Source organism: Parus major, chromosome 2 (genome assembly GCF_001522545.3).
Source record: "Parus major isolate Abel chromosome 2, Parus_major1.1, whole genome shotgun sequence".
Classification (NCBI taxonomy): Eukaryota; Metazoa; Chordata; class Aves; order Passeriformes; family Paridae; genus Parus; species Parus major.
The window spans coordinates 84844279-84871284 of record NC_031769.1 but is presented as its reverse complement, the minus strand read 5'-3'; the positions used below and the strand labels follow the sequence as shown (position 1 = coordinate 84871284).

At 38.5% G+C, this 27006-nt stretch overlaps 1 protein-coding gene across 5 annotated transcripts in view; it reads right to left on the bottom strand.

Annotated features, from left to right (window-relative positions):
- FHOD3 (formin homology 2 domain containing 3) overlaps window positions 1-27006 on the bottom strand; it is a 373706-nt gene that overhangs the window by 293423 nt on the left and 53277 nt on the right. The window lies entirely within an intron of this gene.

The following is a 27006-nucleotide window of genomic DNA, read 5'->3' as shown; positions in this document are numbered from 1 at the left end:
ATTCTCCCTTATCAGCTAATCTTGCCGCCTTACAAACCACACTCCATGTCTGCATTTCTAAATACTTACTGCAACATCACAAAAGGATCTGTACTAATTTGGTGAACAGCTTGATATCTTCCCAAAGTAATTTTCACAATCCACATTAGATATTTATGGACAGTAACTGAAGGTATTGTTGTAATAGAATGCACAAAGGATTCCTGTCTTAAATTCAGAAGTTAGCCATAAACTTAGGTGGTTTGTTTTTCCCTCACTCTGAATTTCAGGACGGTCATGGACTATATATATTTCCTCAGCCAAGACTTTGAAAAGACCGCTATGGAATGTGCATCATTCATTCCGTTTGAATGAAGCCAATGTAGGTTGGATAAAGGTTTTCTATCTTTTTTTGCATCATATTTCAGCTTCAAGCTTTCCAAAAGCTTCTAGACTGTTGGACTTGGTCATCATATTAGCGCCGTCAAGGCAATACTTAAAAATAGTATTTTTAAGCTTCAAGTAAACTTACTAAAAATGAGAAATTCAAAGACCCTTACATACTGCCAAGGTATCACAGTTTGTGTATATTCTTGAAAGGAGTACCCAGTGTGAATCTGAATTCACTCTGTATTTTAGTCACCAAAAAAGCCCAAACACAATCCAGAACAAAACAAACAAGCCACCCACCCCATCCCAGTAAAATTAAAACTGAAGCATGCAAGAACAAAGCAGGTCCAGAATTTAGGGGTGTAGTCCTTTTAGTTACAACATCTAACTCATTTCAGTACAATTTATAGTTGCACATTTCTAGACAGTGCAAACCACACAACCTAAAAATTAAGACACTGAAGAGATGCAATAGTAGTATTTTTCAGAATAAAAGACACAGTAGTTGTGAAATAGCTGGTATATGTTTTTCCTATATGACAGACTAACTCCACATTGCACATACTCACTTGAAATTACAGGAGTGCTTAACTCAATAAAACCTTTGTTTGTATTGTTGCACACTGTGTAAAGAGAAATTCCATGGAGTCAAGTACAAACCCTTTATTCTCTTGAGTTTCTCAAGACAAAGAACTGCAAGATAATTAAGAGTTGAATGGTTAGTACAGCAAGCATTCTCATGCACTTATTGAAAATATTTAATAAACACAAACAAATTACTACCGAAAGAAGGAAGAAAACTGAGAACTATGAAGACTGTATTATTCTTTATGAAGTAGTATGCTACACACCATTCAGGTTAAGGCATTTTTTAAATCCTACAAAGCAACAATTCTCTCTTGCAAGGTGCAAAATTATTGCAGTTTGATGTCAACTGCACTGAGACCCCCATCCAAAGAATTGCAGCACAAGAGTGCACTGAGCACAACTGCTAAAGTCTGTTCATATGTTTCAGTTTATTTATATGCACCAGCACCCTGGGGATTAGACTCACGACAGAGACCACTTGCAATCTCTCTGGCTAATTATATAGTGAAATTATGACAACTAGTTCACTTGGAACATTTTTGAGAGATTTTTGCTGCAACTCTCATGTTAATACAGAAAAATATACGTAGTTTTATATATATATTCTATTGAATATGTGAAAATTTAACAAAAAAAAGGGGTTGAAAATATGCTTGTAGAAGGTCAGTGCTTATACACACCCAAGCTGCTTTTACATAGTGCATTACACATTTGGGAAACACCAGTTCTGAAATAACACTCCAGTTCATGTATTTGCATTTCCAGTCATGGTGCCTAACCAGCAAACACAACCCATGCCACAGTCACTAGAAATAACAGCCTGACATGGAAAGGCGCAGGATCTCTCTTTGGTCAGAGCCTGACAACAGCTGTAGCCAGAAATGTAAATGAGCAAGACTTCTCTATTTCATTGTACCAATGGTACCACCTTGAAAACAGCAATAGAACATTTTCTGGCCAATGGTAAATCATTACCATATCCCCAGGAGGAAAGACATCAATGGCAGTACTTTGCTGAACAGCATTTCTTTTTAATTTGTTGTATAAGTGACACTGCTAGATGTGACAGGCTAGATGGAAAACTACAGCAAAGAATTTCCATCAGTTGAATTTCTGGAACCTCTCTTGACAGCTGAATTTGACTTTGATAGCAGCTGGAGTTGTTTTGAAAGAAAAAAACCCCAGCTTGCTTCCACTAATAATTTGTTACTTTGGTTTACAGAGCAGTTTTGCTGTATGCTAACATATTCCTTCTTCTGGACATAAATTAAACCAGAAGTCATGATCCAGACACACAACAAATACATTCTAACTCCTAAGGACAAAGTGAAAGTCGAAATCAATGACTGGTCTTTTGTACAGCTGTGAGTGACACATACTCTAGGGCCAACTAAATGCAATTTGAAGACTGAGTTGTATATATAGTATAGAATTAGAGGCCTCCAACACCAATCGTATCGGTGTCCCCATTTGATCATACCTCACCAAATTACTCATTGATTTGCACGTAACTAGAATCTTGATTTCAGAGATCCATTTATGATCAAGTAAGAGTCAGGAGTAAAAAATCCAGCTCTTTAAAAGCACATCTTAAGGTATACCACATACTGTATTATGTACTGTATTATGTATTATTACATACTGTAAATAAAATCTCTTGCTTAGATACTGTCCAGAGTCATTGACAGATCTCAAAATATTGCAGGCCAAACTTTGCCTCAAAGTTTAAAAAATCATGAACTTACATTTTAAATAAAGCTAACAAGCTAATAGTACCATCAGAATCAATGAAAGAACCTATTATCACATCAGTTACATGACAAATCAAAACTAATTCTACTGCAGTGTGCAGAAAAAAATCCACTGTCCAAACTCTGCTATCATTTTATGAATATTACAGTTCCCTATATATTATTCCTATATAGTAAAATTAACAACTGATGAAACAGTCATTGAAAACAATGATCAGGGACAGTATTAGTGTTTAAACAGAAATGTTTCAATAATGTGTGCAACCTCAATAATCTCTAAACAATTGAGGATTACAAAGTCAGACTACAGAAAGCCTACAGATGCATTGTTCTCCCAACCTCTCTAGGACTCAGAAGTAAAGCAGCATGGACTACATGTTTCCCCATACCAATGCTATGCCTGTTCCTATTTTCAGCAGTGCAGCCAGAGGAGACCCAATCCAAGAAGGATCAATCTCTGCAACAGAGAGAACACATTTCAGCAAGGCCAATTTTGTACTGTATAATACTGAAAGCTGTAACGCCAATGCCACCCCTCTGACAAAACTCTAGCATTCAGTAATAGCTTAAAATTTGAACTACATTTTATTACTTACTTACCAGTGTAAAGACAAAAATCAAAATATGCATTATGGAATAAGCAATGTAACTAAGTGCAATGCTGACACTACAGGAAATAAATATTCTCAACACTTCAGTACAGAATTAACAACTGAAGGACACAGCCCAACATATTCACATAAAGAAGGAAAACTCCATGAAGAAACCTCCTGTTGTTGAGGGCTGCCCATGCACCCCTCCTGTGCTCAGCCAGAAGATACTGGTAGACTTGTCAGCCTACCAGGAGTGGGCCCTTTCCCTGTCACTACCCCACTTTGCATCAGAAAACAAGAATCATCCGCGCTTCCTACTTGAAAAAAGCCTTTCAGACCTTCTGACCCTACTTCATCCTCCCCAGACAGATTTCAGCCTGCGCACCTCCTGCATGTGGCCTGACCCACAGGACAGATGGAGATTTAGGGATGCAGAGTGTCTCCACAACTCCCAATAACTTATGCACAGTCTCAGCCACCACACAGTCTGTTTTCACCCATCACTGGCAACACTTGAAGGTCTCTTTGCTCCAGAGGATGATGTGACATTCAAAACTGAAATTTGGGCAGAGCTCTGCTCCTGAAAATGAACCACTGGGACACCACAGGGCTGTGCTGACTTCAGCTCAGGAAAGCAAGGACAAACATTGATTTTGGGTTTTAAATCTTGTTCTATGTTTATTCAGTTCTTTTAGATATGGCTGCCAAGTACAAGCTCTTTTATCAGATATTTCATATCCTTTTGAGCTTTGAAAGAAGTCATACCTGGTGGGTTTCAGGGACTGTTATTACCAAGGAAGAAAACAATTCCTTTTTGTATGCTGACCACCTGTACAATCTGTTAACCCTCATGGCAGCTGTTCTATGTATAGGTTTGTGAGTGGTCACAAAGAACAAGCCTGTTAGAAAAGATGATAGAAGACAACATCACTGCTGCATCCAACTTTAACTATAATTGAACTTTCCTCTATCTTAACCTGGCTCTATTTACACAGAGATTTGATTTCCTTTGACAGACACATCAGCCCATTAGTACCCATCTAACTGTTTCAGCAGAGACAAAATCTGATTACCTACATTTTCTATACAAACTTTATAAAGTAAAAGGGTTTAAAAGGAAAAAACATAATTTAACCATTTATTTCTGCTCATTCTAATCCAGAATGTATTTCACAAATCTGAAAAGCTAGTAAGGGAAGAAGCTATTTAGCTGTAAAAGGACTCTCTTGAACTTCTACTACTCTTCTTGAACTAAGTAAAATAATTAGCATATAATTAGGGTGCGTGATGTGTGGATCAACAACAAAGTATTTCCATAAAACTTTAGAGAATTTACCTGTTAAATATTTACAGAACTGTTGCATTGCTATGGCACACCAGTATATAGCCACTGTAAATTCATAAACTCAATGATTTTGAATGAGCAACAAGCTCTTTGGTCTCTTTAAAAAAGAGCAAACTATTTCGGAAAATGAAGATAAATCTTCAACTGGCATAAGGGTCTAGTGATCTATCATAAACTTCATCAAAGTTATGAAACAAATAAATCAACAGATTTTATAAAACATGATGTACAAGGTAATCAGAGTTGATAAGAAGCAACATAAATTTTAGAACACAGAAGCTACTTATTCCTTAGTTTTAGCAACAAGATTCTGTTATAGTAAAAAATGGGTTTTTTTTTAAATTTATATGCATTAAGCTTTTAAAAATAAACAATGTAAACAGAGCAGTAAAATCAAACAGTAATGTCACTGCCTTTCTCTTTCTTCTAGAAGAACCTCTCAAGGAGCTGAGCCCGTTCATCTCAAGAGAAAAACCTTAAGTGTCCCCTGCTTTCAGGGAACAACAACAACAAAAAAAAAAGGCGGCAAGGACTTTTTCTCCTTCAAATACTTAGATTTAATTGACATTTTCACTTACTAACTTCTTTCATTGCTGTCCCCTTCTGCAAACAGGAGTACAGTACTTCTCATAATACTGAACATGGATGTACGCATAACTGTGTATGTACATATACCTACAGGTCTCTTTTTAACAGGTGATCTCTTTTTCAATATCACAATCCTTCTTACAGGTGGATAAACAAAACCACTACCTCAATGACTTTGTATTTTCTATCTGATCTCCAACACCATTGTATCCTACAGCCAAAGGAACTGAATTTTTAATACTGTAGTTGAAGTGTTTTTAGCATAGCAGCTTCACTATGCAGTTGCCGCAGAGTAATGTGAAGTTCAGAAAGAAGCTTTTATAAATAGAGCTTGGGGATCCCCTGTCCTGTGGAGCTTGATTTTTTTATTTGTTTTTCTTTAAGCTATTAAGACAGAAATAACATGGGCAGGGAAACAACAGCAGAAACTTTCATGCTAGCCAGACTGACTGTACTTGTGCTGTTGAGGTGGTCCAAGAGGACACTGAGTAAGGTGGTGTAACACACTCTGCCTCTGGGATACAGACTCTGAGGAGGAGTAAGTGACAGCTCAGCACACAGCAGGATACACACTACCTGCTGCACACAAAACCAACCTCCTACAGATTGCCACTCTGGTCACAGGAATGTTTCAAAGCTCCAGTCCAGCTCTTTAAAAATCTGTACTCACCCCAGGCCTGGGAGGATGACTGCTCTTCCAGAGCATTTTCCACAGAAATGCAGCCCATGGCAGAAGCAAGGAGCCAGCCTAAAGGGGGCTGCAGAACACAGAGTTGGCAGGACAGCCATAAAAAGTTGACCTTAACAGTGAAAATCAAGTTTTGAAGAACTAAATGGTCCTTGTAATGCCTGTAACCATCAGTTTACAGCACACTATTTTGCATTTCTCTCAGACTTTTATTTAAGACTTCCACAGAAACCAGTTCTTTGAAAGGCTCTGTAAGGCATTTCCATTAAAATAGAATACACAGGGCCGTGTATATCTCCTGAAAACGGATAACAGTGAAGAGATACGAGATACAATGATTCAGTGAACTGCTCATACCTGAATACATAAACTCATCATGTGACAAAAAACACTGAAGTGATGCAACTAGATAAAATTTAGATTGCAAAATCCTTAGCAATATTATCCATTTACATTTAATTCTAGGATCACATACATAATTTTACTGATTTTTATTTCAAGTAATAATAAAGCCTCTCACCTTCCCAATGTTGTAGCTGTGTCTAGAAAAGCTCATAAACACACAAATTATATTTTAAATATACTGTATCTCCAGTCCTGCCTGCTTTGCTATACCCGAGACTATTTATTTATTATTTATACATTTATTCACTCATTCATTTATTAATTTATTTGGATTGAACTGTAGAGTATTTTGAGTGCAATTTTTTTGTGTATCAATACAAAATAGAAGCAGATTTCTATACTCCTGTAGATTGTGACTCTAACAGGAGATAAGTGATGGGGAATGGAGAAGTTAAAGAAAATAAACGAGGTTAGCCTGAAATGAACCTCTGAGAAAACACATAACCTATACAATGGGCACCTAGAGCTGCAAACAGAGCCAGAAAGTCCACAATCCAATGCTTGGCAACAGAGGGAGTTGGGTTTTGACATGGCACTTTTCCTGCAATAAACTGCCTGCTGGAGGCACTGGCAGCCACACGTGGTTTACCTCCACAAGAAGTCTTTGGCAATAACCTCCTCTGGGAAAGATATTCAAAGAGCTAGATATGGTCCTGGACGTTGACTCAGAAAAAACTCAAATGTGTATGCGCGTGCTAAAGCTTTTCTTGCACAGTCTTTATACTCAGTGGGATAATTTACAGCTTGTGGTAACTACTGTCCTAAAAATAAAGGAGAGGAGAGGAAGGGTTCAACAGTGCCCTGTGCCAAACATCTTTTCAGTTAAAGAAATGTAAGAAAGTTAAAATTATACTTCTTAAATTGTTATTTTATGAGGATTTTCTCCCCAGTCCTTCATGTTGATGGAAGAAGCAGCTGTTTTATCAGTCATCCTTAGCGTCCTCTGAGTGACACTTCTGTCCCACAACATCATCAGTAGGTTAACTACAAGTCAGTCTGGTAAGCTTTGCCTTTTGTTAATATCACCAAGCAACAAATGCTTGTTTTTTTAAGATCCTACTCTTCACTGTTTATTTTTTTTAGCCAAATTTTAGCCATCTGGTCTGCTCTCTGTCCCCTCTTCTCTCCCTCCTGGGAGGCAAAGAGGCAGTCAGGGAAGACAGGGAAAAATGGTTCAGTCATGGAAGAAATAAACTTTACTTTGTTCCTTTTCTCTTCTACCAGTAGCCATAAAATCTAGCTACCAAAACAGAAAAACTTGGTGGTTTCTAACACATATTCCCTCCAGCACCTCAAGTTAAATCTGAGTTTGTCAATGTCAACATACTTTTGATGCCTGCAAATAACTGAGAAAACCACTGTCAAAATATGAGTTCCCACAGACAGCCTCAACCTTCCTATGCCATCCATTAGGGCAGTTCCAGCTGCACCAAGAAGTCCAGAACACAGATTCACCTAAGTCTCCCCAGAAACTCTGCATTCAGCCCTGCACACCACACTGCAGAATTGGACAAGAGCCTTTTGGCAAGCTGAACATAACTCTAAGACTTCTGTGCCATGCCTAATTAAGGAACATATCACATCAGGGAAATGCACTGCCCACCATTACTTCTAGGCTGTGATTACATCTGTCAGTACTTCACTCTGCCCTTTAATTGACTGCAGGATGGTGAGAAGTATGCCAAGACCTATGGTATTTGCTGCATAGGTCCTTCTCACCCAACATCTAATGCAGACAGTTGTCTGATGTAGCGGGAGCTAAATTCCAAAAGCAATTATTCCCATTCAGCCTTTTCTTCTTCTTCAGTATGCATGGCCAAGAAAAGATACACAGATAAAAAGTTCTGAAATATACCACAATAAAAGCTTTGAAGTCTGCTGTAATTCCACAGTTCCTATCTTTTGAAACTAACTCTTAACCTTAACTGTTTTAAGTATTTTCTGGCATTTAAATTACATATACCTTTCTACATTTCTCTAGTCAAAAAATAAATGCTTTGAAGCAGAGATTATCCTTTTCAAGTATTTGGAAAGTACCTTGCATGTAAGCATATAAAAGAAATCATAATAGATTATAATAGATCATAATAGAAATAATGCTTTGTTTCCACTTATATACTCCTTCCTTTTGGTGTCATAGCCAAGTACCTCCAGGAAGGTTGCTGTTGATTCTAGCCCTAGTACGTAGTGTCATGCAATACACTTGTCTCCTGCCCTGATTACCTTACTCTGTTTCAATCTCTCTCCCAAGCAGTTGTCTGTCTGTTGCAGCAGTATTTTGCTTCTGCTCAAATGACCTGTCCTCTAGGAGTGAGCCAGTATTGAATTAACTCAGCTTCATTTCAACCCAGGTATCTGTTCACCGCAGCACTGAAAGCTTCCCCAGTACCACCATAATTTTTTTCCTAAAGTAATGAGGAAATTCAAGTGTTCCATTTGGATATGAAGCTGACCAAGACCACTGTAACACATATATATATATACACACACACCTCTTAGACATTCCTCATCCTCAGAAGCCAGCATTCCCTCAGGAAGGCAGGGAAGGTGAGTTGGTTTGTGTTTATCCACTTGAGTTAGCTTAGTTGTCTTGACAGTATTTCTATAGCCTCAAATTTCCTTTTTGGTGCCAAATAACGTACTGTAATCCCAGAGAAGTCTTCAATTAATTTAACTGCCTTCACAGCTGCTCCTTTGGAAATCTGCAGGGTATGCAACACGGCAGCATCCAGCACCAATCCTTGTCATAATTTGCTCAAGATAAATTGCTTGGATTTTCAAGACTTGATTGAAAATTCAAGACTCATGGACAAGCTCATAGTCTCTTCCTTCCCACCACTCTAGACATTTGTCCAGGCTTCTAAGTTGTCAATATTTAATGAACATTCAATGAACACATGCCACATACAACACTCTGTTGATTAAAATCAATGCAATGAAAATATACTCAGCATAAAATTAATTCTACAGAATCCCTAAAGGAGAACTGCTGCTGAACAGAAATGTTCAATCTGACATTTGAGCATGAGACCTTAATTAATCTTTGCTGATCTCTACCACAACTGTATTTATCTTAACTTTATTCCACTCTCAGATTCCACCTTGGAAGCTCCTTGCTGCTTTGAACCCAAAATCTACAGAGCAACAACAAAGACCAGCGTAAGTATTTCACATCTATACATGACAGAAGTGACATACAGGCTGTACCAGCTACTCAGCTGACTTACAAAAGAATTAGTTTGCACAGGCTGAAGATCTGATTCAGCACACTCAGCTGTTCCCAAACTTTGGATGCCAAGTCATATCAGCAGTAATTAAATCTTGGGCTGCATGTCTAGCAAAAATTAAATTTTATCCTAGATCTACGGCATGAACTTAGAAATTTGTAGATGCTGCTGAAAGCAAAAACAGTGGTTGCTGCAATGTCTATGTACATTAAGTAGGAATTTTATAGAGGAGATTATGAAATGTGGGATAGCAGAGGACTGCTCTCAGAGGATGGCCTGGCCAGTCTTAAATCCTTTCATAGAGACTAGCAGAAAATAAATACTTGTCTAAAGTGATTTTTACTAGATGTGATATAGTAAACCAACTTTAATACACAACAGTGCAAAATAGTACTGATTTCCCAAAGCACATTCTTTATGGAACACAGTTTTGAAAGCATGCACAAATTTTCAAATTAACATCTATAAACACCCTTGTGCATAAAATCTAAAGCTGCAGAAGATTCTTGTTTTCCTTGTGGAAAGCAATGCTTACACCTCATGAGTCGCTTTATATTTCTGATATACGTAGCAGATTTGAAGAGACATTTTGTGAGTTTCCATGTCAAACTGATCTCCTCTGTACAAAGGGTGTATCAGCTGCCCTCTCTGCTCAGCAGTAAGTACCCTCAGACCCCTCATACTTTGCCTCTGTGGGTCAGATTTACACATGCAAACAAACTGTGAAGCTTTAGGATTTTCAACCAGTATCGAATGAGAATTCACAATGACTGAACAACCAAGTAAAAAACCAGAAATCATCGGCACATTTCCTGCTGGTGAACAAGTACCAGTGACCAAAGTGCAGAGCTCTAAGACACTGCAAAACAAAAAGTGGGAAAAAACCCCCAAAAAACCCCCCAAATCTTCAAAATATGAGTATTTGCCAAATAGAGGTACTGATTTCAAGATAAGATAAGCTTCCAGAGCAGCAATTAATGCAACTGTTTCTGGCTTGAAATGGGCAAAATCTGTTCAGAGTGAAAATGATAGGAGGACAAGGAGATCAGGAGATTTAAAACATATTAGATATGAAGCAGGACAAGGAACAAGTTTCCTCAGCAAAACATTTTTACTGGTTTGGATAAGGCATTCCCAGTTTGCACAGGTGATGCTGATTGCTTCTTCTTAATCCTCTGAAATTTAGCACCTACTTGAAAAACATTTATTTATTTTTTTTAATCAGGATGCTCATCTTTTTTGGTTATTAAGGAATTTTAATTTAAATAAGGAATGTATAAAATATCTTTTAGCACTCTTTGCTTGGAGGCCATCTCCCTCCTGTGTCAGGGGACAGACTGTGATTATTCCTAGTGATCCCACTAAATTCTGGTGGATCCAGAAAGGAGTACAGTCTAGCAGAGGCACCCGTGGGACTGAAGAGGATGGAAAAATATGGTGGAGGGGCAGGAGGCAGCAAAGTCCCCCTTGGAAACCACAACCTGAATTTAGCTAATCCTGAATACAAACAGGGTCCTCCAGCTTCCCCAGATGACCAAGCTGATGAGGAGGTAGAAAGCTATCACTGCATTTCATTTTGCTTCCCATGTATGCACAAGGCATGACATTAGTGACTGGGACACCACACTGATCCTTCTTAAACCCTAATGATTAAAAGTCATCAATAGGTTCAATGAACTACTGGACCTTTCCAAACAGGAAAACATCCTCAGCAAATGCCTGCAGAAAATTCTTGCATTCAAGACTTATGAAAGTACTGTCATGAGGGAGAAGAGGAAAACACCCCTACAAGCACTGTATCTTTGGCAATTCAAGAAGTAGAGGGGAAACTGCAGTGACAGAGGAGTGCTGTTGTCTCTGATAAGGTAATGAGCTCATAAAGCAAGGACCTGTCTTCTGTCAAACTATAGTAATTCTTCTTACTAAATCACATTAATTGAAATTTGCTGTTTATATTAAAGTCATTTTACTCAAATGATCTCAAATTTCAGCCAAACACAGCCAGCCTTTTTCTTGAGTCTGTTATCGATTCATGAAAAATCAGTGACGAACAAGCAAAAGGAGGTATTAGTTACATTTTGATTAGAATGAAGAACAGATGTGTGGTGATTAATCACATTCATGTTAAGACAAACCCACTGTGGAAAAATGAACATAAGGGTTAGCTCTCCTTCAATAAACATAAACATGCATCAGGATACACCTTCATTTTCACATCAGAAGAGATGTATTATGGCAAGCTCAGATCTTCATTAGCTCCTCAGAAAATCCAGAGCTAAAATTATATCCAATTTATACCTAGAAAATTTTAATACAGGGTCTAGTGAACCCATCTGATGAATAGGCCTTGTGCTGATCACCAGGTTCATAAATAATGTGAACAAAAATGTTACATGGAAATGGAGAAACATCTGAGTAGAATGAACAAAGGAGGTAAGAGTTTCAGCTGTGAAGAAATGACAAAGGAACACCTAATATTTACTGGATAACAGAAGAGGCAAATGAAATTCAATGCAGACCAGTGCTACATATTTGTTGGTGTGGTTTTTTTGTTTTTTATTTTGTTTTGTTTTGGTTTTTTTCATTGGGGGTTTTGTCGGTATTTTGGAGGGGGTTTAAAATCCTACAAACCCTCCATATAGTGATGGCCTTAAACTGAATTTTATCACTCGGAAGCTGCTCAGATGATACAGTTTTGTAGCAACACTGCTTTTTAGCTGTTCCAGAGCAAAATGATCCTTGGAATTATTTTAAAAGGAACACAAAGATGAAAGAATTGTTAAAGTACTGTTTAAAGAAACTGTGTACCCACATTTTCGATAGCAATTACAAGTGAGACCCTGAGTCTTGAACATTATACATTATGCTCTAGCTCTTTCAGCTTTCCATTAGTCAACTTTGTCACAGCAGGTAACTGTTGAAGTATTTTAAGGAAGCATAACACAGCAAAGACAGTCCAGTTTGTAATGGAGCATATTGCACTGAACACACAAGCATCTCCTAAATACTTCACAGGCATTTCTCATGCTTTATGGGGATTTCCACTCCTTAAAGAGATGATCTGGTGAGAGTGTGGGAGAGCAACTGAGAGATAGATACTGAGCTTTCATCAGAAGGTTGAAGGTGAACAGCGAACTCCTTTTCCAATATAGCTACAGGGAATAAAATTCAAATTTCAAGTATAAAATAAGAAAAACAAAAGAAACAACAACAACAAGAAAAACTCCAAAAAATCAAATCAAATCAAATGAACAAACAAACAAAACACCTCTCCCTCACCCTGATGCAGCTGAATTGTTTGAACTCATGCTTGTGATTTTGTGGTTTTTTTCTATACACTAGAAATTTGAAGGCTGTCTCAAATGTAGCTGGGCAGGTTCCCAAAAGGAAAATTTCAGAGGATGACAAACTGCAAAGACAGCACCTTGAAGACACTACCTTTGAGTCCCTGAAGCACAAAACTGCCAGAGGATAGAGAACACTCTGGTGAAACACTATCACTCTTCTTTATATTCTTCATTTCAACAACTCAAATTACCCACTGCAAAGAGAAGCAGAAGGATGGGGAACTGGTCTAAATGAACCTTTGATCTGATCCAGCAAAGGTCATTTTCTTACAAGGGATTCTTTTGAATCGCTTCATGCTTTCCCACTCTTTTTGAGAGGGAAGATAGAAATCAATCAGAAGTTATTCACTGGAAATAACCTAATTAATTGATGTAAAATAATCATGTACAAAATAAAACAATCACCTTCATAGTTTCTTTCAATTATTCAGTATAACATAAGTCAGTTCTGCACTTACTTGTACTGTACCTGTACACTGTATGTGCTTGCAAGTCTATTTCATTTCATCAAAGCACAATACCAAGACCCATGTATTCACAACTTTGCTACACATAACAGCTTCCTGAGGATGCTGGAGTTATTTATCACTACATTATTACCTGCTTAGTTTTCCAAATATGCAAATCCATGTTGCAAGGGTGGATATATTATTATTCTTTCTATTTGGTTCTTAAGGATTACACAGTGGTTTCCCTTTAAAATAAACAGAATAAGTTTTTATGCTTTTACCTCACTTGCTAGCAGGGAATGGTCCCACAGATCCTGCCTGTGGACTGTTTTCTACCTGCACAGCTGTCCCCAGACAAGAGACACGAAGTTTTTTCTACTGCACATGTGACTCAGCTGCAAAAGGGAACAGTATTCAGGTTTTGGGAAATGATCTGAGAGAAAGTACACTTAAAGAAAGGCGGTACCTAAAAAAAAAACAACAAAACCCTGTCCAGGCTGGAACTTTCCACAGCTGAAAGCAGAGAACCAAATGTCTCTAACCAGCATTTGTTTTGCAGCTGTCCAGAGGTGTTCATTCATTTTCTGTGAACATAAGGAGCACAATACAGCCTTCCTACTCGTGCAGTTCAGAGCAGCCAAAGTACCACACAGCTACAAAAATCAAGAGAACGTGGAACAATAAACATACGATTGAGAAAACTGGGCTATTCACTAAAACACCTTTAATGAAAGTCTTGCAAATCAAAACGGAAAAGAAATATCCATTCCCGGAAAACCCATTTTTCCAAGAAATTTAACCCCCTTATATTTGACCAAGACCATCAAAGAAGTGAGCCTGAGAAACATAATCCTAATTACCTCATAAGGGAAAAACGAATCCAGTCACTTGGGGAACACGTGAGAAATCCACAGAACATGAACATCACCTTGTTCCCCAGCGTGTGTTTTGTTCAGACTGATTAAAACCGCTGAAAGCCACAAGCAACCTGCCTGATTTGTCAGGCATGAGGCAGAACTTTGGGAGCCTCAGATTCAGGGGAAGATGCCAAGTTCTCAGTTGCACACACATTTCCCACTGCCCCATGAGCACTATGGGATTACTGAAAAAGCCCTAGACCAACAAAAAGAGAGGGACCCAGCTTCTCAGGCCACTGCTTTGGACAGACAAAGGCAGGGGTGAATGCTGAAGGTGGGGATCCACACCGATTTACACTGGCCAAGAAACTTCCTTGTAACACTAAAACACTCAACTTCCAAATCTGATATGGTGCTCAAAATGACAAACATGCATCTGCAAGCAAATGCTCCATCCACAACAGCTACTTTTATTCTGAAATGAGAGGCTGATGAAAGTAAATATAAGAGGTTCCCTGCATAATTCTGATGTTACTTAACCCCAAAGTATTCATGAAAAGAAAGGGTGGGCAGATAGGAATTTGGGTTCTTTGTCCAAACTGTGCTACTGTTTTTCTTCCTGAAGAAAACAAGAAATACTGAGGTTGTAATACACTTCATGTACAATCAATGAAGAAAGAAACAAAGAAAACTTAAAAGCAATGTTGTCAAGCACATGCAAGCACATAAACAGCAGCAGTACAGACAGCTCTGAAGAGGTCACCGGGATGTAGTGGGGTTGGTGTAATGCTGGCTGTCATAACAAGAAGGCAGAATTGACAGGTGTAAGTCACAATTTCACTATCTAGCAATGATACAGGGTAAAAGGGGTGAATGCTGACATGTGCCACAGCCACCTCTGATACGCTATCTTATTTAGTTGCCCAGGACATTCAGCTGCCTTGGAAAAAGATCCCTTGTTTTTTGGTAGGGAGAAGGCAGGTTCAGCTACAGCCCACACAGTCACTGTCTCCTCCTTTTCCTTATTATTCTTTGGAAACACAGAAAAGATCTTTCCAGCTGGGTGCTGAATGCCAAAGTACAGCTGAGTTGACCCTCAAAGGCAGGACAGGCAGCAGGCTGTGTGTGCGGGGCTGGGGCTGCCTGGCTGCCTGACACTGACCCATCTGTCAGCAGGAGGCACAGACAGGCAGCAGCCGCCTCCAGAAACTGCCAGCTGCAGGGCATCAGGCTCAGAAGAGGAGCAGGCAGTGCCAGGAAGTAACTCTCTGGCAGCAATAGGAGAGACACAAAATGAAAAGAAAACCCCTTTTTAAGTGTTCGCAGCTTGGCACATAACATGGCAGGCTCTGCAACACAGGAAGCTCCTTGCTTCTTCTGAGAGCGGTTATGTCAGAAAGACCAGAGTAAAACTCTTTAACTTTGCTCTTCTCCTGGGAAGGCATGTACCTGCACATCTGATCCCTGGGAAACTGGCTGGTACAAGTTATCAAAATGCACCATCTCATTTGAGTGTAGTACTGGTTTTTCATGAGGGTAGAATGGACCAACTCTCACACCAAACCACCTTTTGGAGCAAGGGTTTGCCCAGAAAGTCTCGTGCTCCAACACTGATAATTTCTGTCTCAGTCTTAGCAAAGCTTTCAGTACACATGCAGAGCAGACTCCATCTCCATTTGATTGCATACGATGACCCTCAGAGCCAACAGAAGTAACTCACAGCCTGAATCCCTGAATCTTACTCACTCACTCTTAAAAAACTTCTTTCCAGCTATAACTTCAGAGGAGTTATTCCAGAGAGTAAATTTACATACACAAATTATGTATTAGATCCTGACAGGAACTAGGAAAAATAAATCAGTGCAACTATATTCAGAGCTTGGCAAGGAGACAAATTTCAGTAAAAAGCTGCTGTAATTCGAGAAAGACTATCAGGACTCTGAAGACAGAAAACAGAAATGGGCAATGGACTGTGTGCATACCTCTCAACCGGGCAATCCCTCTCCCAAATCTGTTCCCTTTATGGTCAATGGAGCAAGAGCAATTCAGGGCAGGCCCATAACTGAGATGCTGCAGTGTGCCCTCTGGGCTGGCTCCATTCCCCATGGCAGAGGAGGCCCAGTGGTTGATGCAGTGGCCGAACAGCATGCCTGGTGTCACTGGGAGGCTGACAAGAGAAACCCTGGAAGTAGTACAGCAGTAAACCTTCACCTAGAAACAGGTTTTTCCTACATAGTTAAAAGCAATTTAAGCAATGTGAGAAAGAATAACTCTGCCTGATGACTTGAAGCAACCTGGCAGCTGAAAAAAGGCTTGCAAGGGTCTTACTGCTTTCCTGCCTCAAAGAAATGAGAGAAGTACTAAATCCCTGCTGTTTCCTTGTTATGTGTGGAGGGCTTTTTACATTGGAGGGCTCTCTTGAGGCCTGGGTGATCATTTTTTTGGGTGTTCTTTTTTTGTTGTTTTTTTTTTTTTATTAAGAGTAAGAATAAAGGTTCTCAGTCTTCACAAAACAGATAAAATTGTAAAAATGCTTTTTGTGTATCGCACCTGTGGTTTTCCTGTTGAGCTTTTTGTTTTGTCTTTTCCTGCTGAGAAATTTAGAAACTGGGAACCTCTGTGTTTGAATTGCTCCCACTTCCAGCCTTCCTGACAAGCATCTCCAGGGGTCAGGTAAAAAAGAGTACCCGGAACCCCAAGGTAACAGGCAGCTAGTCAAACAGGTACTGCCAACTCATAGATGGGCCTTTAGGTCCTGCTACTTGGTACCAAATAATATGCATTTTAGTGGCTTTAAAACAACAAGATTCAATCTCACAGCTATTGGGTTAGAAAAACTACTCCCACAGTCCTAAAGAACTGCAAATGACTGAATGTAAGCCTGAAATATGCACTGTACAGAAGAGAAGACCACACCAGTTGCAGTACACAATATAAAACAGGAAGACCACAGTGACAGCAATGTGCAGACCACTAACCTCAGGGTGAAAATCCAGGAGATTCAATCACTGTTACCAGAACACCCCAGTGTATGCTGTCTAAGGTAGCTGTAAGCGCTTGTTATTCATCACTTGTACTCACCTTGTGTCAAAAGCACAGCATGTGCTCACAGCCATGGCTTTAAGAAGCTGTTCAGAGTATCCTTGTAGTGCTCTTTTCCCAGGTTACACCACCCCTGAGAATACTGCAGTATTACCTGGCTATTCCAGCAAATATGTAGGGATGGATTTTATTTGCCCACCCACTCTTTCTGGTTCCAAAGTGTTTTTGATGTAGTGTGAATTTTAAGATATTGGCATTAATAAAAATTAGTAAGCTGTAATATACCATTGTTGAAGAGAATAATAAGGCAGAACTCCCTTGTAAGGGATTGATAAAGGTTTTCTGGTTTGTTACTTACGGTGCTAGACTTTTCATGCAAACATACCCACATTTTCTACAGCAAGTTTTTCCTAAGCGCAACACCAAGCATTTCAGCGTAACAGCCTGGGGGAAAAGAAAAGGTAAGGAAGCCTCCTGATGTATTTCTGATGCAGTTACAAGGAATCACTCATGCTGCTCTAAGCAGCAAGAAGCAGAAAGGCAGTCACAGCTGGCTGCCAACCTGCCAGCATCATCACCATGCCCCCCACTCGGAACAGCTCATGCAGCCCCCACATATTGCAAAATAAGCTCTACTGTTGAAAGGGCTGAGGTAAGCCCCAGCTCCTGGGCACAGGTGATATCAGTCCCAGGTCTCCTTCTGTGCCCATCCTGAGAACTTTTCCACACTCTCAGCTTTCTCTATTTCACACAAAGGAGAAATCAAATGCCTCCACAGGCATTTGAATCTGAATAGGATTTTAAGTGTCCATTGAACCTGAATTTAGGATTATGAGAAGAAGTAAGGAAGACATCCAACATTTATATTTCACTCCCCAGTACAGAAACAAGTTAACTGGATATGCCTGATTTTAGACATTCTGGCCCTTAAAGCTGATGTGTAAACCTTCTGGATAGGCACAGGAAGAAATAAACCTGCAGAAACACGGCCTTTTTTAGGCAAAGGGTTTACCAACATACTCCTCTTTATGCTTTAACAGAAAGACCAGAGCTAAATATTTAATGTCTGAAAGGTTTAAAGAAACCTGATCTATAACTTCATACATACCAGACTTATCTCAAACTTCTAAATATGAATTGACATAGCTTATGACATCCTACATCTTACAATAGAATTCTGCTCAGCCACAGAAACTGCTGGGGTTCTAAATAAAGAGTTTGTAACTTTACCTCTTCATAGCCTAAATTTTTATGTGCCTTATTGAGTCGTAAGCAGGAAAAGAAGCTGTTATCAGTATTAAAATACAGATACTGCACATAAAAAACACAAGAAAACAAATCAACCAGCCAACCAAAAAAATAACACCAAAACTAAACAAACTCTCCCATCCCCTCTAAACAAAACCCTCTCACTCACAGAAGACAGCTCATACTTAAAAACACCTGAAGACATGAAAAGTTGTGAAATAAAACACATACTTTGGATTACATAACATTCCAAATTAAATATTGCCACGTCTCTTTTCCCCTTTTCCAGACAGAGATACCATGACTTCCCCAATTTCATCAAACACATAGAAGTAGAAAACCATAACAAACATTAGTGGTGCTTCTTCCACCTCTCATGACCACATCTGACCATGGCATGTTCTGAGCCCGAGATGAGAATTTCATCTGAATGCTTCCAGACGTATTGTCACAATATCTTTTCATGACAGTAAGCAAGTTATTCTTGAAACTAGGTCAATTTAGTGTATCTCACATGACACAGAAAACAATATATATGACATCAGGGTGCTCTGCCACCTATTTATTTAAAGCTCCTCAGTCTTTGAAGTATTTCTTTCATGAAAGAAATAAATTGAGAAGCACACAATTTCCAAATTAAATCATCTTAATTTCTACAGAAATAAAAGCAGCTGCACATGAAAAAGATGAAAAGAATATAAATAAAAAAGGAATGGAATAGCTGAAGGCAAGGAAAGAACAGTACACACTACTTGAATGCCATAATGAAAATCAACAACAGAGCAACTATTTCTTGACTGCTGAATTATGAGATAGTACATTTATCATTACATATCATAGTGGGGAAAAAAGTTACTAAACCATATAAAAAATCAGTTGAACATCATTATGAAAGCAGATGCATTTTATATCATCTTCCACAGTGAGATCTTAAAATGGTAACAAAATTTAACCTTCCTTTCACTAAGTATAAGGACTGAAACAATATAGCCTTGGCTGAAATACAGTACTTTTATACCTGGACTTGCATCAAGTTCACAAGAGTAGCAAATGGCATTTGTTTGCAGCATCATTGACCATGAGTTTGCACATTTTGCTTACACCATTTCTAAAGATAATCAGTCTGATAATGTTCAAACATGCATCTCCTGACCTTGCATTTCAATGACATGCATACATGTCTTTTTTTTTTAAGCTGATATGAAATAAACCATCATAATAAAGCATCAAAAGCTTACATGTAATGCTTAATTTTGAAGGGAAGATTTCTTTCCAAAGTAGCATGATTCCCTGTTTTAGGAACTAACACTCCCTTCTTCCCTTTTATTACACTACATGTACATACAGGTCATGCATCTCAGAACACCTTAGAGAGGATGGAACTATATTTAGCCTAATTTCACTTAAGTAAAATTGGCAACCTCTGCCTTCCTTACAAACAAAGCTAAATCAGAAGTTGGGGAGAAAACAACATCACATGGAAATACCGACATTTCCTATTCCAAACCCACAGCTTTTAAGTAACAGCTTCTAATTTCTATTACATAGTTTATGTCCTTAACTTTGTTTTGCAGGGTAAAGCTTAAAACATGAGAGAGTGCTGGACTGTTTCAAGAGAACTAATCTGAATTCAATTCACTCGTTTGGTTTATATCTTACGTATAGAGCAGGTTTACATGAAGACAGGAAACAAATAATTCTGGTCTTTTCCAAGTGTAATGCTAATTTATTTGAAGATATTTAATGTGAACTTTTTTCTCCCTAATCAAGGGCTTGAACATGCTGTACTTCAGCCTACAGAAAAATGAGTTCAACAATCTGAATACCAATCATATGAGGAAGAACTGCTTTGTCTGTCAATATAAATATCTATAATGTATATGGGAAGTGCAAATAGCCAGAAAGGGATACTATAGGAAAACTATCAACAGCTATTGATGTGCTATCAATAGCACTGACCTCATTGATGTCGATACAACTGTTGTAACCAGTTATTTTCAAAGGAGTCCATTATAAGCAGCTATAAACAGTTTTTGTACAATTTTGTACAATTTTTTTTTTTTTTAATCTTCAAGAAGACATATTTAGATTGCAGGGGGAAAAATCCACTTACAAAAATTCCTCGTATCAATAATATGATACTTTATAATTACTTTAGGATAAAAAATCTGAAAGAAGTCTAAATGGACTTCTACTGGCCAGTGGGAAGCAAAGTATCATACTAATTTCTTTTTCTGGCTTTATGAGGAGATGGTTGCCTTTATGTTACTATTGAAGATGAATGAGGAATTTTGTTTAAAATAAGACTTGTTTTAAATCTCACTATTCAGAGTCAAAAAGAGATTCCATTTTGCTTGCGGATTTTTACATCTGGGGGAAAAAAAAAAAAGGAAAAGAGGAAGGCCGTCAGGAAATAAAAAAGTCAGAAAGAGGATATCTGAATTCAGATACATTTCACTCAATTTCTGCAGACTTCCCAGTGTGAGTTGAGTGAGCTAAGCTTTCACATTTTAAAACAATGCTTCCTAAGACAAGAAAAGCATCCCACTAGCATGCCCCACAGATGCCCTTTCAAATCTGGAACAAGCCCATCTAACGCAAGAATCTACCACTTCAATATGAAAATGCCACTGCTAATGGAGCCCTTATCTGCTCTACAGCCTCTTGGTTCTTCTTGCTACAAATTCTATTTAAGTATTATAATTTAAATCAAATATGCAGGGCAAATCTTGAAAATCTACCCTTGTCTCAAACAAATTCAGAGATCCTACAGGACTGGCCCAGAGCTTTCTCAATGAGATAACAGAAGGTAAATCACAGGTTATGGGGAAGTATCATGGTTCATGCCCACAAAGGAGGCTGACTAAACACATGCACAAGGAGTACAACAGAAATCTAACATTTCAATTTAAAGAGGTGTACATTTTTAAAGCAAAACCACAAGTTATTTATATGGATAGATTTTTCACAAAGTAATCTGATCTGGGAACCGGGGGATTTTACTTAGAGCATCTGCGTTCCACATTCTCAGGAAAGAAAATTTAAATAATCCTAAAAGCTGAAAAAGGTATTTTTATCACAGTCTTTGCAGCTATTTCACATTTCTCTCAAAGAGAGCTGAAGAGATATCCCCAATCACATCTGGATGCAGGCCCCAGTAAGTACTATGTGCACTGCCTTAACTAGAACTCAAATTATTCTATTTTAAAAAGTCTAACCCTTAAAAAACTCCCCCTGAGTTCTGGCATTCCTTCTCAGATTTTTTCAATTTGTGTGATGTCAGTTTACATCTAATAAGCATGTTGTTTATTATCTTCATTTAAGTCAGGACTTTTACCAAATTACAGCAAGAGTCATAGGAAGCATATCACGATTACAAATCCATAATGCATGCAAGATCCCTGTGTAGCACCGTTAAATCCATTAATCACAGTCTTTTTGGTCCCAATTATGCTAAGAAGATATTCGATAAAGTAATTTCAACTCACCTCTCTCTCTCTCTCTCCTGTTACCATCAGCGCAAAGAAGGCAAAACCACAGCGCTTCCGACAAATTCTCAAGGCACCTCTTTTGTTCCCTTTAAATTAAATCCGAATTGGTTGCACGTTTTACTGAGCTGCTAATGCTCTCCACATGTTCCCTCTCTCAAAGTGAAAATGTCTTCTATTAGGAATGCCTAGCACTGAACATAAAACTGTAAAATGTCCTTCAAACAACCCAAAGTTCCTCCCTTTCTTTGGAATGTATCACTACTTGCCCAAATGAAGAGCACACATTCCCACAATTAAGCTCCTTTTAAGAAATTTATTTAGTAAGACTCCTTCTCTTAGTGTGTTCAGAAACTCCATTATCAAAAGAAAGCTGTTTATTCTAAAATCCATCAATTATTTCCTTTAAAAGCACAAAACAAAGCAACAAGTTTTTAAAGTGTGAGCTAGAGGAACTTCACATTGTCCATGGCCATGAAAAACCTACTCCGGCACTCAGCAAACACACAAATTCCAGAAAGATGAAATGACGTAATGATATTTGCAGGGAGAAGCATCTCATGTGAGACAGTACCAAGAACATGGGCACATGCTTAACTTTGCTCTCAGAGAATGAAATGCAACATGGCTTCACATTTCCTTAACTATAACAGCACTGACTTTTCAACACTTCAATGCTATACTCTTAAGAGAAAGAAACACTTATTTTCCCCTTTTCAGCCCATGTATCTCAATTTCTGTGCAAAAAAGGGCCAGGTACAGTTACAGACGCAAAACAAGATTCTGTCTTTGTGAAAGCACTGTGGTTCCACTGGGAACTTGTGCTCCCTCCACGTGCTTCAGGTACAAGTCCTACCAGAAGGTTCAATAGATGCAGAAATAGTTGCAGAATCTAATCATATCTGCTCTAACACATACAACAAGTCCACATAATGGATAACAGAAGGGAAAACTGTATATAGAAAAAAGGACTAGCTGCATAGTTCAACTATTACAGGACAAATAAAAACAGCTGGCTTCTACTAGTCTCCTGGTTACAACCAGCTTGCAACTGCCCTCAGGTATCCCACAACAATACAGGCTCAAGAAGATATTTATGGCTACATTTCATAAATGATATTAAGAGCAAGGGGATATCAAAAAGATAATCCCAAGAGCTCTGTGGAAAGGCTGGGCTATTGGTACTAACACTGCTGGTTAACACAGATGCCCAGATAGTAGGGGCTAGAAAGAGCTGCTGTGCAGCACTGCAGCACTAATGTCCCAGAGTCGGGAATAATCCACTGCAGGGGTAACTCTGCATCTACTCACAGGCATGAGCCGATAGAACAGGATTATAAAATGGTTATAACAACTAATACCAAAGCTGTATTATGTATTTTGCAAGACTCTTCCAATAATATACTCTGTTTAGGTCCCTCACTGGATTAAGCTATGACATGTAATATACACAAATATCTATGTAAATTATTTTAATCTACTGTCAGATAAAAGAAAACTTTGCACAAACATAGTAGAGGGATATAACCATACAAAAAAAAGTATTTTTATAGTGCAAAAGCATTTTAAATAACCAACTAGGGGTCCTGGGTGTGTGTTTTGGTTGGTTTTGTTGGTTTATTTGGTTTGGGGTTTGGGGGTGTTTTTTAATAATAAACTGACACAAAAAAAATAGTAACATTTAAAATACTCCTTACAACATTTGCTGACCTTCCAAGCCACAGTACTCTAAGTAATCCCAGGTCAATACACACACTCAGAATCACATCAACTTTTGTTATTTGCATTCTTCCTGTATTACATTGTATTAACAACTGAAGCTTATATCAAACTTCCTTTGGCAGAATCATTCTAAGTCATTGTCATGGATCCCTGTCCAAATATAATTCTCAGCATTGATTGCAACACCCCTGATTTAACATCACAGACATAAGCATTTTAGAAGAGGACATGGGGCCATTCAGATATGTAAGAGCAAATGGTCCCTATTCTCTCAGAGATCACATCAGATTTCAAGGAAAAAACTATGAAGCAATGAACAAACAAATGAAGCAGGAGCTGCAAACAGACCTGGCCATCCAAGGACCTAATGGTTAAACCAAGTCCTTCTGCAGGAAAAGTGGAGCTGATAAGGATCTTTAAAACTTCACTGTCATAATGTTGCTCTGACTAAAACCTTCCATTTAGTTTCAGGTTCTAAAACTTTCGACACTGTTGGTGTTCACTCTCTATATTTACATTCTCATTTACATTACACTTTATCAAGACTTCAGCTGAGCCCTGTAATCGTTAAATATATACAAACTAAAATAATGTTAAAACACAACTAAAAACTAAGTCATATTGTTGCCAAAAAATACTAAAAAGACTTTTCCCACAAGGGTAGTAACTCGTAATAAATGTGATTTGAATAAAAGGTCAAATTTGAAAGCTTGTGGGAAAAAACCCTACAGTTGACACTATGTGATTTAAGGAGCACTCAGAACCCAGAAGGCCAGCCCTGTTCTGGGCTGCATCAAAAGTGTGGTCAGAAGGGTTAATGAGGGGATTCTGCCCCTCTATTCTGCCCTTGTGAGACTCTACCTGGAGCACCGTATCCAGTTCGGGGGTCCCCCACACAGGAAGGACGTGGACCTGGTAGAACAGGACTGGAGGGCATAAAGACGCTCCAGTGCTCTGGTCACCTCTTCTACGAAAACTGAGAGAACCGGGACTCTTCAGCCTGGAGAAGACAAGACTTCAACATGACCTTATAGCAGCCTTGTGGTAATCAAAAGAGTCTTTTAAAAAAGAAGAGTGGCTAGTGATAGGATAAGTGGCAGTGGTTTTTAACTGAGAGAGAGCAGATTTAAATTAAAAGTTAGGAAGAAATTCTTTACTGTGAGGGTGGTGAGGCACTGGAACAGGATATCCAGAGAAGTTGTAGATGTTCAGTCACTGAAAGTGTTGAAGGCCAGCTTGGATGAGACCCTGAGCAACCTGTTCTAGTGGGTGGCATCACTGCCCATGGCAGGGGGTTAGAACTAGATGATTTTTAAGGCTCCTTCCGACCCTCTCTATTCTATGATTCCTCCACTAAGGTCTTTGGACATCAGCAAGTAAAAAAATACATCTATAATTTTCAATTAGTTATATTTTCTGAACAGAATTGGTTTCAGCAATGCTTTTTTGATATGAAGAAACATTCTAAATACTGAAATTGGTATTAAAACCACTTAAAAGTATTAGCTATTAATCAATCCTAATAATTTTATCAGGATTAAGCCAAAATGGGAGAATAGAGTAATATTTAAAAGAAAATTTGTTCCTTCATGCTGAAAGTCCTTAGTACATACATAAGAAAAGAACTCAAACTGAGAGTTTAAAAAAAAAAAAAAAAAGAGAAAGTATTAATGCTTTACATTAAGGTGCTTAAGAGGGACTCGTATTTAACAGGGTTGAATATACCACAACTTCTGCACCCAAGTTATTAAGTATGATTCCTTCCCTGCTCTGCTTAAAACCAAAAAACCCTACCCCACTTGACATGGGACTTGCTAAGTCTTCCCAGGACTCAAAAATATTGGCCTGTAGTCAGTACATCCTCTGACACTGAAGCCAAATGAATTCCCCAGAGATTCGAAGTCACTAACGATGGAAAACTTTATCTGGACATCTGAACGTAAACACTTCTGTTATTTCTCGCAATTTAAAAGTACAATAAGTTAGGAAGAAGGAAAAAAATATTGATCCAACTAAGCAGGAGAGCTATTTATTTACACCTATCAGCTCTTCACAACAAAGTAAAATGCTGAATACAAAAATGACAGGAGGTTCTGCAGACAAGTCACTACATAACAAACCACACCTTCTCAGAAAGCAGCCCTAGCTACCTGTTGGGGACTTCCCAAAGTCAGTAACATTGCTAACCACAACGCTTCCCATGGAGACTGTGAAGACTGAAAGAAAACACCCAAAGCATGACAGTTTTACTCCACGTAACACCATCTTGGATTCCTCCAGCTCCTGGCTTCTACTCCAAATATGTAACATATCTTTTAACATCTAAACCTAATGCTTGCATTTCAAAAGAGATGTTAACAGGAAGCTGATGCACACACACACACAAGCACACAAGCAGTACCCACTGTGCAAGTGAAATAACTCTTTTATTCTGTGAAGGTTTGACTGCCAGGCACAGCTCTGCAAACAGTGCCAGTAGTAAGAAACACAGAATGCTCCCTGACTCTTTCAAACTATCCCATACCAAAAAATAAGACAGGCTTGATATGCAAAAACAAAGAAGAAAATAAGAGAAAAGAGACTACATTACATCAAGCCAGGAGCTGAAACAAAAACTTAACCCAAAAAACCTAAACTTCAGCAAGGGGGATGGAAATTAGAACCAGAACTTGCATTTGGCTTTTCTGACTACAATGAATCAAGCCAAAAGCCCATATCCGAACACACCTCTTCTCTAGGAGTTTGAAATCTGGACTCAAGTTTTGCAGCCTGGCTTCCTCTGTACTCACTGGTGAATGCATCACTGCTGCCAGAGAGAAACAGCACCTGACAAGGGACTACACTTTCACACAGGAACAATTAAGATGCATCCACAGTAATATGGCTAATTGCCCACAGTAAGCTTGAATAAAAACAGATAACAATGCAACCACATGTTGAAGCTAAGAACCTTATGTGCTCCAATTCCTCGATGGCTGCACTCTGGAGAAAAGAAAAAAAAGTTACAAGAAAATTCTTTTTATAAAACCTCAATCCGGGAAACTTATCAAATCTTGTCTTGCTGCACTAGTCTGTTTTGCCAAATATACATCCACACCTAACAAGAACAATCTTCTCCAAGCTGTTCTTAATTTCACTCACATTTATAAAATCAGTTTAGAGTTTGCATCATCTCTGTTCCTTCTCTAACACTTAACACGTATGCTTGCTCTACTGTTCTTCCTCAAGTCAATAGTAGTAGAGGAGAAACCATTCCTGCACAAAGAAGCCTAGAGATCATTCTCAATGAGAGGTATTTG